The sequence below is a fragment of the Lissotriton helveticus genome, chromosome 6, assembly GCF_964261635.1.
Source record: "Lissotriton helveticus chromosome 6, aLisHel1.1, whole genome shotgun sequence".
Classification (NCBI taxonomy): Eukaryota; Metazoa; Chordata; class Amphibia; order Caudata; family Salamandridae; genus Lissotriton; species Lissotriton helveticus.
The window spans coordinates 247,271,780-247,283,908 of NC_136067.1; positions in this window are offsets into that span (position 1 = coordinate 247,271,780).

A 12,129-nucleotide genomic window follows, 5' to 3' on the forward strand; every position below is an offset into this window, starting at 1 on the left:
CACGGACACAGCTTTTGATGCCAGCCCACGAAGCTTGCCCAGCGATGATGAGGCAATATATGGATTGCCAGACTTCCAGATGTCTGTAGACCCACCAGATGTGACCCCACAAACAGCAGATTTGGTTCATTAAACAGACGCCGCAGTCGACGTCATGACCTATCCGTCCCATGCAACGCCGATACCACCACCCCTCCAGGCACTGCTTTGACCCGCCTCTGGTGTAGCTAGAGACTTGGGTCCTCACGATCCACTTGGGTGCTGGAGCAAGGTGCAGTGAGTACTATTTGTGTGGTGGTGGGTATCACTGATCTGTGGCAATGGGGACGACCACATACAGGCAAGGGAGACTGCCACAAACCTGCTGTTGTTGCTCTGCCTGGGCGGGAGGAGATGGGGCCTGCGGAACCTCACAAGGCAGAACCTTAGCTGGAGGGAACTGCGTCCAAGTGAGCCGCGCGATCCCTGATGGTAGACATGACATTAGCTGCTATGGATTTGACTGCCTGGTGAAGGGGAAGGTTCACTTTACCTACAGTATAGTACAAGCTGCCCACAGTGCGCAGCTACCCCCCTTGAAGTTCACAGTTTAATAACTCATTAGAGAGTTTGGATGGTGGCGAGTTTCGAAGTCATCCTTTTGGTATTATTAGCCTATATTGTTTATATGATGGTTTGCCACGTACGGAATGTTTTTTCTCCCTTTGTTCTCCTCCCCTGTTTTTACACTGTGGAGCACTTTTATTTTAGCAATACTCATGGACATGTCTTTGGCGATACCTTGTGGGGAGATGTTGGGGGGGGGGAGTTTGGCGGTCGGTTGCGGGACTGTTGAGGGGAGCGGCCAGAAGGATAATTTCAAAGTCACACAATGTCTAAGGTGAGAATATGCACATGGAATGTGAGGGGTATACACACGCCATCACGCAGATACCAAATTTACTCCTACCTCAAGCGACACCAGGTGCACATTGCGCTCTTACAGGAGACGCACCTCAATGGCACGGAGGTGCAAGCGCTAGGCCGCAGATGGCGCGGGCAACTGCTTGCTACGAGCTACTCCTGCTTTGCCCGTGGGACACTACTATGGGTGAGACCTGGGACCCCCTTTAATATCACACATACCCGCATAGATCCGGAAGGTAGATATGTGGTTGCACAAGGCAAATTAGATGGACAGCCGGTAGTCCTGGCCTCAATCTATGCCCCTAATGCGGACCAGGGAGGGTTCTTTACTAAGCTCTCGACGGAATTGGCGCCCTGGCATGGGATTCCTTGGGTGCTGGGAGGTGACTATAATAGCATCCAAGATGTGGCGCTGGATCGATCTTTCCCGCCCCTTCCCAGCGCCCCAGCATTAGGGGCAATGAGGGCCCTCAACACCTGGGCCACGCAGTGGAACCTAAGCGATGCTTGGCGAAGTAGAAACCCCGCCGCAAAGGTATACTCGTTTTACTCAGGGGCACACATGCTGCATGTTAGGCTAGACAGGTACATGCTCTCCAATGATTTACTCCCCCACGTCACAGACACGTACTATATGGTTCGCACACACTCTGACCATAACCCGCATATCTTAGAATTGATGTGGGACTGTCCGCGCCCCCCCGCCCCCACCTGGAGGTTACAACCGGACTTGCTACTAGATGCCCCTTTTCGTAACTCATTGTATGCACAGACAGTCAGCTATTTTGAGCAAACCATTGGCACGGCGTCCACCCCGCAAATTGAATGGGATGCCTTTAAAGTAGTGACTCGAGGCATATGCCTAGGCACACAAGCTAACATGCGGAAAAAGCTGGATGGGGAGCTGACACATATCGAGGCTGGACTGCTTGAAAGGGAACGGAAAGCATTGGAGGGTGAAGAGGCGCCATTGTTAGAGTCCCGGGCAGATCACGCGCGCACACTGGAGAGATTACGCCATCTTAATTATGCAGCCCACTTAGTGCCCACACACCACATTGGCGACAAACCCGGCAAGCTCTTGGCCTGGCTGATTCAGCAAGAGGACCGGACAGCGCCCGTAGCTGCGATACGCAGTGGTCAGGGTGAGGTGGTCTATACACAAAACAGAATACACACGGCTTTTGTTGAACACTATCAAACGTTATATGGGTCCCGCTTACGGGCTTCCTCTGTTGAATTAGCAGCTTTCCTCTCAGATATACAACTGCCCGAACTCGATGACACGCAGCGGGATGAGTTAGCAACTCCACTTGCGCCTGATGAATTACAAACGGTCATTTTCGCCCTCTCCAACGGCAAGTACCCCAGCCCGGACGAGCTACCAGCTGAATTTTATAAAGCTTACTCCGACATCCTGATCCCTGAGCTTCTGAGGATATATGCGGCGAAAAAAAAAAAAGAATGAATGACATAAAGCAACCAGGGCCCCCATCTTTATCATCCATCAACATGAAGAGGACTCACCTTCTCCTATTTCACTTAACAGTGATACAAGGGCTTTTACTTTCTTTACTTTTTCTTATGCTTGCGACCCTGTGAAATCCAACAAAAACCCTCTCTTTCCCTCTTACCTCTCGCTATACTCCCTGGGGAACTCTCCCATCTTCCAAACTGACATTCTTCCTGTCAGCTTTTGTGCCGTGGAGTAGGGCGTAAACTTTAGAAACCTTTCCGAACCTTAGAGAACGGACCTCTCTCCCCTACAATCCCTTCTCCTGTTTTGAACACATGATAAACTGATCCACTTCTTCTCCGGGTCTCTAAAGTTGTGCATAACTTTTATAATGGCAGAGAAAGACACTCTTACCATCGCCCAAAGCTTTTAAATTCTCTATTCATTTGCCCAGTTCCTATTGCTGTTCCTGCACCGCTCTTGTAATGTCTGACCTGATATTAAAGGTCTGCCTCTTTGCTCTCAAGACTCCCGTTTTAAAGGCCACCCCAACAATATTTTCTCTTGCTGTATACAACAAAAAACTTTACCAAAATCTTTCTGGGTTTTTTACATGCTGGCACTAAATGGGTCGCCATGCACTCTGTCCATTTCCTTTGATAGGTCCATTCCACTCCAATCTATCCCCGATTGGCAGACATCAGTGCCTAGCTCAGGAGAATGATTACAAAAGATCTTATTTCGCTCCCCTCTGCCCCCTCTGCGACATTTAATATCCGGAGGTTGTTGCTCCTTGCCCTGTTTTCTCAAATGTCTTTGCCAGACCTACACCTTTCCTTTTTAAACATATAAGTAACCCCTGGGGTAGGACCTGTATGACCAACAGGGCAGGGTGCAATATATTTAAAAAGGCATGACATGTACTTTGAAATTTTACAAGTCTTGGTAGTGAAAAAACCCTAATTTGTTTTTCACTACGCAAAGGCCTATTTTTCCCATGGGTTAACATTGGGATTGCGTTAGTATATCTTTCAAGAGTAATTTCTATTTTTAAAGAGATAGACTTTTCAAGTTTGGTGTCACTGGACTCTCAATTTAAAATCACAACTAATGGTGAAGTTGGATTTTCAAGTACAGTTTAGCAAATGCCACTTTAGAAAGTTGTCATTTACTCACTTTTGCATTTTGATGCCTGCTGCCTGTCTCTGTTCAGTCTGGGCTGGGTGGCAGCTGGATTTTGTGTATTCCTTCTAGACAGCAACCCACAATATGATGTGAGCCTGGTCTTGATGGGCCTTCCTGAGAGATAGGAGGGAGTAGTTGGGCACAGTCTCAGACTTACACCTGAATAGGTTGTGTCCTGCCCACACACAAAGGGCTACAAACCCCCCTGTAGTGAGTCCAAAGATAGTGCAGGAAAGGAGCACTTGGGTATAAGTACTAGACCCAAGACACCATGATTTTAGTACACTTCTGGGCCTGTGACTACTCTGCCAGGACGGAGAGTTGCTGTGCTGCTGAAAGGACTGCTGCTTTGCTGGACTTTTGCATTGCTGTGCTCTTGCCCTGCTGCTGTTCTCCTGCCTGGGTGAGAAGGACTTGTTCTGCAGCACCAAGCTACGAGAGGGTAAGCATAGTATAATTTAGTGTATGTAGTGACCTACCCTGACTAGGATTTATGGTTCCTGCTTGGTCAGGGTGCATACATCTGTCAAGCAGAATCTCAGTTTCTAACATTGGTGTCAGTGGTGAGGATAGGACTTGTGTTTGTGCAGTGTCATACAGGAACTAGGTGCACACTACCCATCAATACCTACAACCAATTCAATTCAATTCATAAGCTTTTATTCGATTTGAAAATACAAATCATACAAGCACATTGAAATACAAAGCCTTATATATGCAAAATAATACACAATATTCACAAGAGTAGTACAAAAAAAGAAAGGGGGAATAGGAGACATGTACAAAAACTAGTGGGCAACAGTTAATAGTTTAAAAATATAAGCAATACGAAGGTATATACAAAAAAAATTCATATGTGTACAGACAAGAAATCAATAAATTTATCACCGCGAGTGGAGTTTCCTGGCAGCTGTACATTGAAACAAAACAAAATCCGGACCGCTCAAATGGGCATGAAAGGATAAATTTGGAGTATAAAAAGGGACCATACAATACATACTGTGGGCATAAAACATGAATGATCGTTCCACATTTACAACACTGTTATAAAACTTTTATGTACAGACAGGAATGTATAAAATAATAGCAACACTATACATATCCTGGCAACTGTACGTCTCAAAAAGATCATTTCAGTACAGACAGGTAAGTATAAGAGGGTTACAACACTATACTTTTCCTGGCAGCTGTACATTTCAGAATATAGGTGGCCACAAAAAAGCAAATATCCACATTCTCCAATGAGGATAGTAATATCAATGCGGTCTTTGTGGATCGGGTGTTGTACTTTATAAAAATGGGCTTAAGGTATTTTACCCTAAGGAAGTGATAAAATTTACAAAAAAGTAAAAAGTGGCAACAGCTCTGGCGTGAAGTACTGTCGCACGGGCAGGGTGTCTCGGATCTAACTTTCTGGTTTGGGAACGCAACAAGGTGGTGTACGATACCCAATCTGACACGGGTTAATACAAATTGGTGAGATGGACGAGTCACGTTCACAAGGTAAGATTGAAGCCCCGGAGTTAATTTCAAGTCCTTATAGAACTTCACGGTGGCTAGTTTACCGTGCACTTTGTCTCGCTCTGCCTTTTTAAAATTTAAGAACGTTAACTTAATTTCTTTTTTGGGAATGGCGACTGCCTGCTCTGGATCAAGAAAGACATCAATATTAAATAAAAGGTTATACCAGAAATGAATGTATCTCATCCACTGTATACGTGATGAGTGGTCCAGACCTATACAATCAAGAATAATTTCTTGAGTGAATCGAGTCTCTGGCTTAGCCCAAATAGAACGCCACAATAAGAGTGGCCGAACGGCTGCTAAGTCAGATATAAACTCGATCCCTACCTCGTCATGGATCAATTGAACAGAGGCGGAAGAAGGAACACATAACAGTCTCTTTACAAACTTATTTTCATCAGTTTGGAGCGATGGGCCTTCGCTGTGGCCCCATACACCTGCCCCATACAGTGCAGAAGAGACACAGCGAACGTTATATATGTTGATCATATCTTGGATGCTTCTCGATCCAAGTTTAGTGGCAAATCGGAATATGCTGCTAGTAGTCCGCAGCATTTTCAGTCTAATGTTATCAAATTCAGAAGTCCAACACCCAATGTTATTATAAGTGATTCCCAAATAACAAAAAGTTTTAACGTGTGTCATTTTGTCTTTTTCCAGAAAGAAACTATGCTTCATCTTACTTGCAGCCTGCCCGCATGACATAACATACGTCTTGGATTTGTTCACACAGAGCCTCCTATTTTGGATGAACAACATAAAACTATCAATTAGGCGCTGGAGGCCAATCTGTGTGCGGGATAAAAGAACAGCGTCGTCCGCATAAAGTAAAAGTGGGACAGGTTTTCCTCCAATCAAAGGGGCGTCCGCGGGAATATCAACCAGGGTACGGTCAACGCCATTAATAAAAAGGGAAAATAAAAGAGGGGCCAAAACACATCCCTGGCGAATTCCCCGTGAAACTAATGGGGTACATTCGCCTAGGGTGCCATAACGGACCTTACAAGAGAGTTTTTCATAAAGCCTGGCTAAAAAGTGGACAATTTCCTTCGGTGCCCCAGACTCTATCAAAACCTCCCAAAGAATAACGTGATTAACTAAATCAAACGCGCTGCTCAAATTAGCAAAACATAAAAAAAGGTTGCCATTTTTGGCCACAGTATATTTGTTGATGATAAGGTCCAAATTTACACATTGTTCCAGAGTGCCCATACCTTTCCGGAAACCATATTGGACTTTAGTTAAAATATTCGAATCAGTTGCCCAGGTTTCTAACCTTTTAAGCACAATCCTACTCATAACCTTTACTGAGGCATCCAACAAAGAAATCGGGCGGTAGTTGGAGGCCTCAGATTTGCCACCTTTCTTGTATAAGGGAATTATAACTGATTGGCCCCAAGAAGGAGGGAAATTATCTTCTGCCGCACAGTTAAAGATCCTCACCAAGATGGGGACCCACAAATGCGGTTCGGCTTTTAGCAGGTCAATCGGAACCCCATCCGGGCCTGGAGCTTTTCCTCCTTTACTATTGGAAAGCCCTTCATAGCCTTCTTCCAGTGTTACTCCCATGGGTAGGGGTATCCAAGATGTAGCCTCAATAATAGATACCTCAAGGGGAATCCCTTCCGGGTTGAAGATGTTGGTAAAGTGGGTAATCCAATCATTACATGCAACATAAGAAGTTATTTCCGGAATGTCGTCTTTATTGAGAAAAGGGCTGTTAATTGTTTCCCAATATAGTTTGCAGTTTTTGGTCTCTGCTGCTTCCTTTAGCTTATCCCATGCCTCGCTCTGTAGGAGCTTTTTTCTGTTGGTGATTGCCATTTTATAATTGGCCCTAAGGTGTTTTATTCCCTCGCTGTCTCGTGGTTTAGTACCTAATGCCTTCTTTAGTTCCCGGTGGGCAAGCATGCAAGGTTTGTCGAACCAACCCTGCTTCATACCTCTATTGGATGGGAGAGCCCTAGTAAAAATACCTTAGATAGTAGTATTGATAGTGATAAAATGTAACAATAGGGAATCAGGGTTAATTACATTGTTTAAACAATAACTGATTTGGGTTTTACAGCTAGTTATAACCTCCTTCTGTTTGGCCTTGGAATTAGTTCCAGACCATCTGATCCTTAGACCATTTGGTCTGATGGGTACTAAGTCAGTGGAGCACTTTTCTCCTGACACAGGTGATGAACCATGACCCAGGAGGGTAATACAAATACTGTTGTGGTCACTGAGACTTTCTTCTTTAATATATAGGTTGGAGAAGTCTCCGGTACTAGACAGCAAGATATGATCTATAAATGACCCAGCATCCCTTCCTGTAAAGGTAGGACACATAACTGCCTGGATGTTTTTATTACAGTTTAACAGGTACAGATCTAGCTTAGTTAACATTTTGTTAAGTAATGAACCATAATTACAGTGTGGGAAGTGGAGGAAATCCTCCCTCTCTCCCAGTCCCCCCCATTGGTTATACATTACTGTTCCAAGACCACAGGGATTCCCATTGGACAAATGGCATGGCTGTAGGTTAAAGTCCCCTGCCCATATAACCTCTGCCTTTCTGTTCGAAATGCCCATAACCCTTACAATTTCCTTTTCAAGGGGGAATAAGATGTTCCCTCTGGAGGCATCAAAGATATTGTTATAGAAATTTACTTAACCAAATCGATTCCCTTTCTGCACTCAACCCTCACTACCTGGCTGTGGGTTCCCACTGTCGAACTGCTTCTGACTACACAGTTACTCAGCTTGTTGGACAGGAGCAACAGAAGACCCCCCTTAGCCCTACCTGAACTGGATTTGGTAGCTTTAAGGCAATGCGATGAATAACCTTCGATATTAATTTGATCCTGGCACCAGGTTTCCTGGAGGAGGATTAAATCAAATCCTTCCCCAATAAACCTGGACCAAAAGGGTGAGTCTAATTTTCCTGCAATACCAGCGATGTTCCAGGAGATAAGAGTAAGACCGGCAGGCTTGATGGTATCAAGAATGGCCGTCACCGGCTGGGTAACGCAAGGTATGGTGGAACTAACTTCCAGGGTACTCGCAACTAAGCCTGGTCTAGGGGCATCAAAAGATATACTCACATCAGGACTAATACAATGGGCACCTTTACAAGAATGGGTAGTTGGATTAATACCGGTAATAGTATAAAATGGAGAAGGTTCTGTGGGACTTCCCTCTTTTGCCGTATCATATCGTCTGCCCGCCAGATCAGCGGTGGGTACATAGTCCGACATACGGGATGCCATAACTCTATCATAGGCAGATACCTTGCGAGCATAAGGTGACTCAAGCTGCTTGGTGGCAGGCTGGCTAGAGGGTAATGGGGCACTGTGTCAGTCGACCATCTCCAGACAGTCAAATCTGTTGCTAGTATGAATACCTTGCCATCCGTTCCCCATAGGTTGGCCTTTATTGGGGTACCAGGGACGGGATAGCCAATCCCTATTCCTGCTCTTTTGTGTCATCCAGGGGCCTCCATAATTCCAGGGTTGTTCTTGGGGGATAACCCAATTAGGAGCTAATATTGGAGCATGAAAATTGAATACTGGTGGATAGAAAAAGGAGAGCCGCTGGGTATCGATTCCCCCTTTCTTCTCCAACTCTGGCCATGAACAGATATGATTCACAGAGGATGCGTCTTCGCAGGTAACAATGACGCAATCCCCCTGAATACTCTTAGGATTCGCCCCCACCCATGGAACCCTACGGACAGAAGATATTCTACAGGTATTAGTAGGCTGTAATGGCCTGTTGATGATAAGCCATTGAAGAATTTTATTCAAAAGGGACCAGGAGGGTTCATCGGTACCTGCTGGAAGTTCCGGGACTCCCGTTAAAATTACCGTGAATGGGGAGACCTCCGCTGGAAGATGAACTGGGCGTTTAGGCCTAGGCCCCCTCTTAGCATCTATATGATGTAATTTTTGAGTGACCGAGGGTTTATCTTGGGGTGGCTGCAGTGACCTCTGTGCTGCGATGACATTAGCAGCTGGGGGTAAAACTGCAGGGGAGAGTTGGATAGAGTTTTGTTGACTAGTTAGATGTAACTGAGGTATAGGTTGTGATATGGATTTGACATTAGGTTTGGGAGATGCACTCTTGTTTGGGACAGGTAATGAGGTGGTTAAAGGCTCTTTAGTTTTTGCCTGTACTATGGGTGTGACCAGCGGTCTGGGTGGATTAACCGGTATGGTCCCCGAATTGATTGTTACTGGTACCCCTCCAATTTTAATAGTACCCGCCGTGGTCTGATTGGGTATTTTAGTGAGGAGTATGGCAAGTTGCTTTTCTATTGCCATGATACTCTTCTCCAAGGGTTGGAGGTGGAGTTTTAGGAGGTCCCTGAAACTAGCAAGGAGTTGTGATGTGTCACTGTCCGACGGGCTGGGGCCGCCATCTAGGACATTGACCAAAGTAGAACATTGTAGGCTAGATGGATCTAATGCAACGGAGTTATTACTGGGAGGGACATTTTTGGATAATGGGACAGTTGGCCCTTTTTTTTTGCTGGTAATATAGGGGTTTGATTTAGTATTCCCCTTTTTGTGCTCTTCAGGCCGCTTTGGGACAGCGCCTTCTCTGACCCCCCTAAGCTTGTTAGCCTGTACTAGATCCTGAACCGGATCTTCAGATAGAATATGCTCAAGGTCAGGGGTTGTGTCAAGGTTCTCCGTTAAATCCAATTCCAATGACAGATTAGTGGCTGATAAATCCACAGCACTAGGGATGGAATGAACTTGTGCTGTGGTGCCAGATTGTATTAAAATTGGAATTGGGGTGACTGATGGCAATGGGGTTAAGGCAGTTGCTATGGGGCCCAAAGAAGATCTCCGGGCAATCGCAAGGTCCTGAGAGACCCTACGCTCTAAGACAGCAATATTCTGATTAATGGCCTCAGTTGTTTTAGAGATAAATAAATCGATAGGACCAGTAAATGAGGCAGCTTTAAGAGCTGTTTTACTTCTTAAACCCCTAGTCATGATTTTAACAGTTTATGATCTCACAGTTGGGTAATCCAATGTCCAAAGTCAATAGGTAGAAAACAGTACCTTTAAGGCAATGACCGGAAGATAGGGGGGGAAGGGGGGTGGCCCAGCCCAGCCTGGTTCGGTCTGGAACGGGCTGAAACGGGCCCGCCCTTGGCCCGGGCTTCGCCCGGCGTCCCGCGAGACGGGGATGACAGCAGCTTTATGCGCCGCCTGGCGCGTGATTGACGCGGGAAGCGTCTCCGGGAATGCTGGGGGTTGTAGTTTGTAAGCAGCAACCAGCGCCGCGCTCCGCTCGGCGGCCGGACCCGGTGATGGAGCTGGGGTCTGGCGGCGGGAGGCGGGCGGTCTAAGGCACAGAATAACGAGGATTACACTCTCCTCACAGCAAGGGTTTCCAAACAGTAATTAGCTTCGTGGCAATTCCCCCCCTCGACCGGGGTGACAGCAGCTTTATGCGCCGCCTGGCGCGTGATTGACGCGGGAAGCGTCTCCGGGAATGCTGGGGGTTGTAGTTTGTAAGCAGCAACCAGCGCCGCGCTCCGCTCGGCGGCCGGACCCGGTGATGGAGCTGGGGTCTGGCGGCGGGAGGCGGGCGGTCTAAGGCACAGAATAACGAGGATTACACTCTCCTCACAGCAAGGGTTTCCAAACAGTAATTAGCTTCGTGGCAATTCCCCCCCTCGACCGGGGTGACAGCAGCTTTATGCGCCGCCTGGCGCGTGATTGACGCGGGAAGCGTCTCCGGGAATGCTGGGGGTTGTAGTTTGTAAGCAGCAACCAGCGCCGCGCTCCGCTCGGCGGCCGGACCCGGTGATGGAGCTGGGGTCTGGCGGCGGGAGGCGGGCGGTCTAAGGCACAGAATAACGAGGATTACACTCTCCTCACAGCAAGGGTTTCCAAACAGTAATTAGCTTCGTGGCAATTCCCCCCCTCGACCGGGGTGACAGCAGCTTTATGCGCCGCCTGGCGCGTGATTGACGCGGGAAGCGTCTCCGGGAATGCTGGGGGTTGTAGTTTGTAAGCAGCAACCAGCGCCGCGCTCCGCTCGGCGCCCGGACCCGGTGATGGAGCTGGGGTCTGGCGGCGGGAGGCGGGCGGTCTAAGGCACAGAATAACAAGGATTACACTCTCCTCAGAGCAAGGGTTTCCAAACAGTAATTAGTTTCGTGGCAATTCCCCCTACCTACAACCATTTTGGATGTGTTTCAATTTCCCTGTTTGGAATTTTTTAAAATGTTTTCCTCAAAATGATTTATCTGTCTGGTTCTACAACTGGAACCATGGAGTTTGAGCTGTCCAACCTGGAAGTCTACACATTGGCTCAGTTGGAGGTTCCAGCCAAGGGAGCCACCAAGAATGTGGAATTTCAAAAGGGGCTAAGGGCCTGGGCAGAAGCTCTCTCCAATGAGAGTGATGGATTTGAGGGGGTCTGGTAATGGCTCTTCTGCATTGGTTGAGGGAGACATCCCTAAACTTGAGGTCCATGTGAGAGCAGGAAGCAGTGGCTCCTCCTGTGGCTATCCCCTTCCTTGAATAACTGGCTAAGATGAGGGAGGAGAGAGAATTCAAACTGCAGCTGGCAAACTTAAAGATGGAAGCTGAGGAGAAAAAGGCTGAGGCTGATAGAGCCTTAGCAGAGAAGAAACTACATATGGCTCATGAACTGAGTCTTAAAGAACTGGACATCAAGGCCAGGCAGTCTGGGTCCAGCAGTGATGAAGGCAGCATACATGCTGTACCTGATGGAGACGTGGGGGTTTGTTTACCCAAGGATTTGGTCCCCCAGCTATGTGGTGGGAGATGACATTGAGAAGTGGTTTGCTGTTTATAAGGTTGCACTGATAGGACACAGGGTTCTGAGGAGCACTGAGGGGCAAGGTCTGTGGAAACACATATCAACACTTGCGAGGGACACACATCTAACATTAGCGGTGGAGGACCAAACACAGTATACCCCATGACACTTCTTCTGGTGGCTAGGGGGTTCTTGGCCTCCACGGACTACACTGAGCAGAGGAGACTCCATGACCCATTGTTTTCTGTGCCTGGAGGTGTCCATGC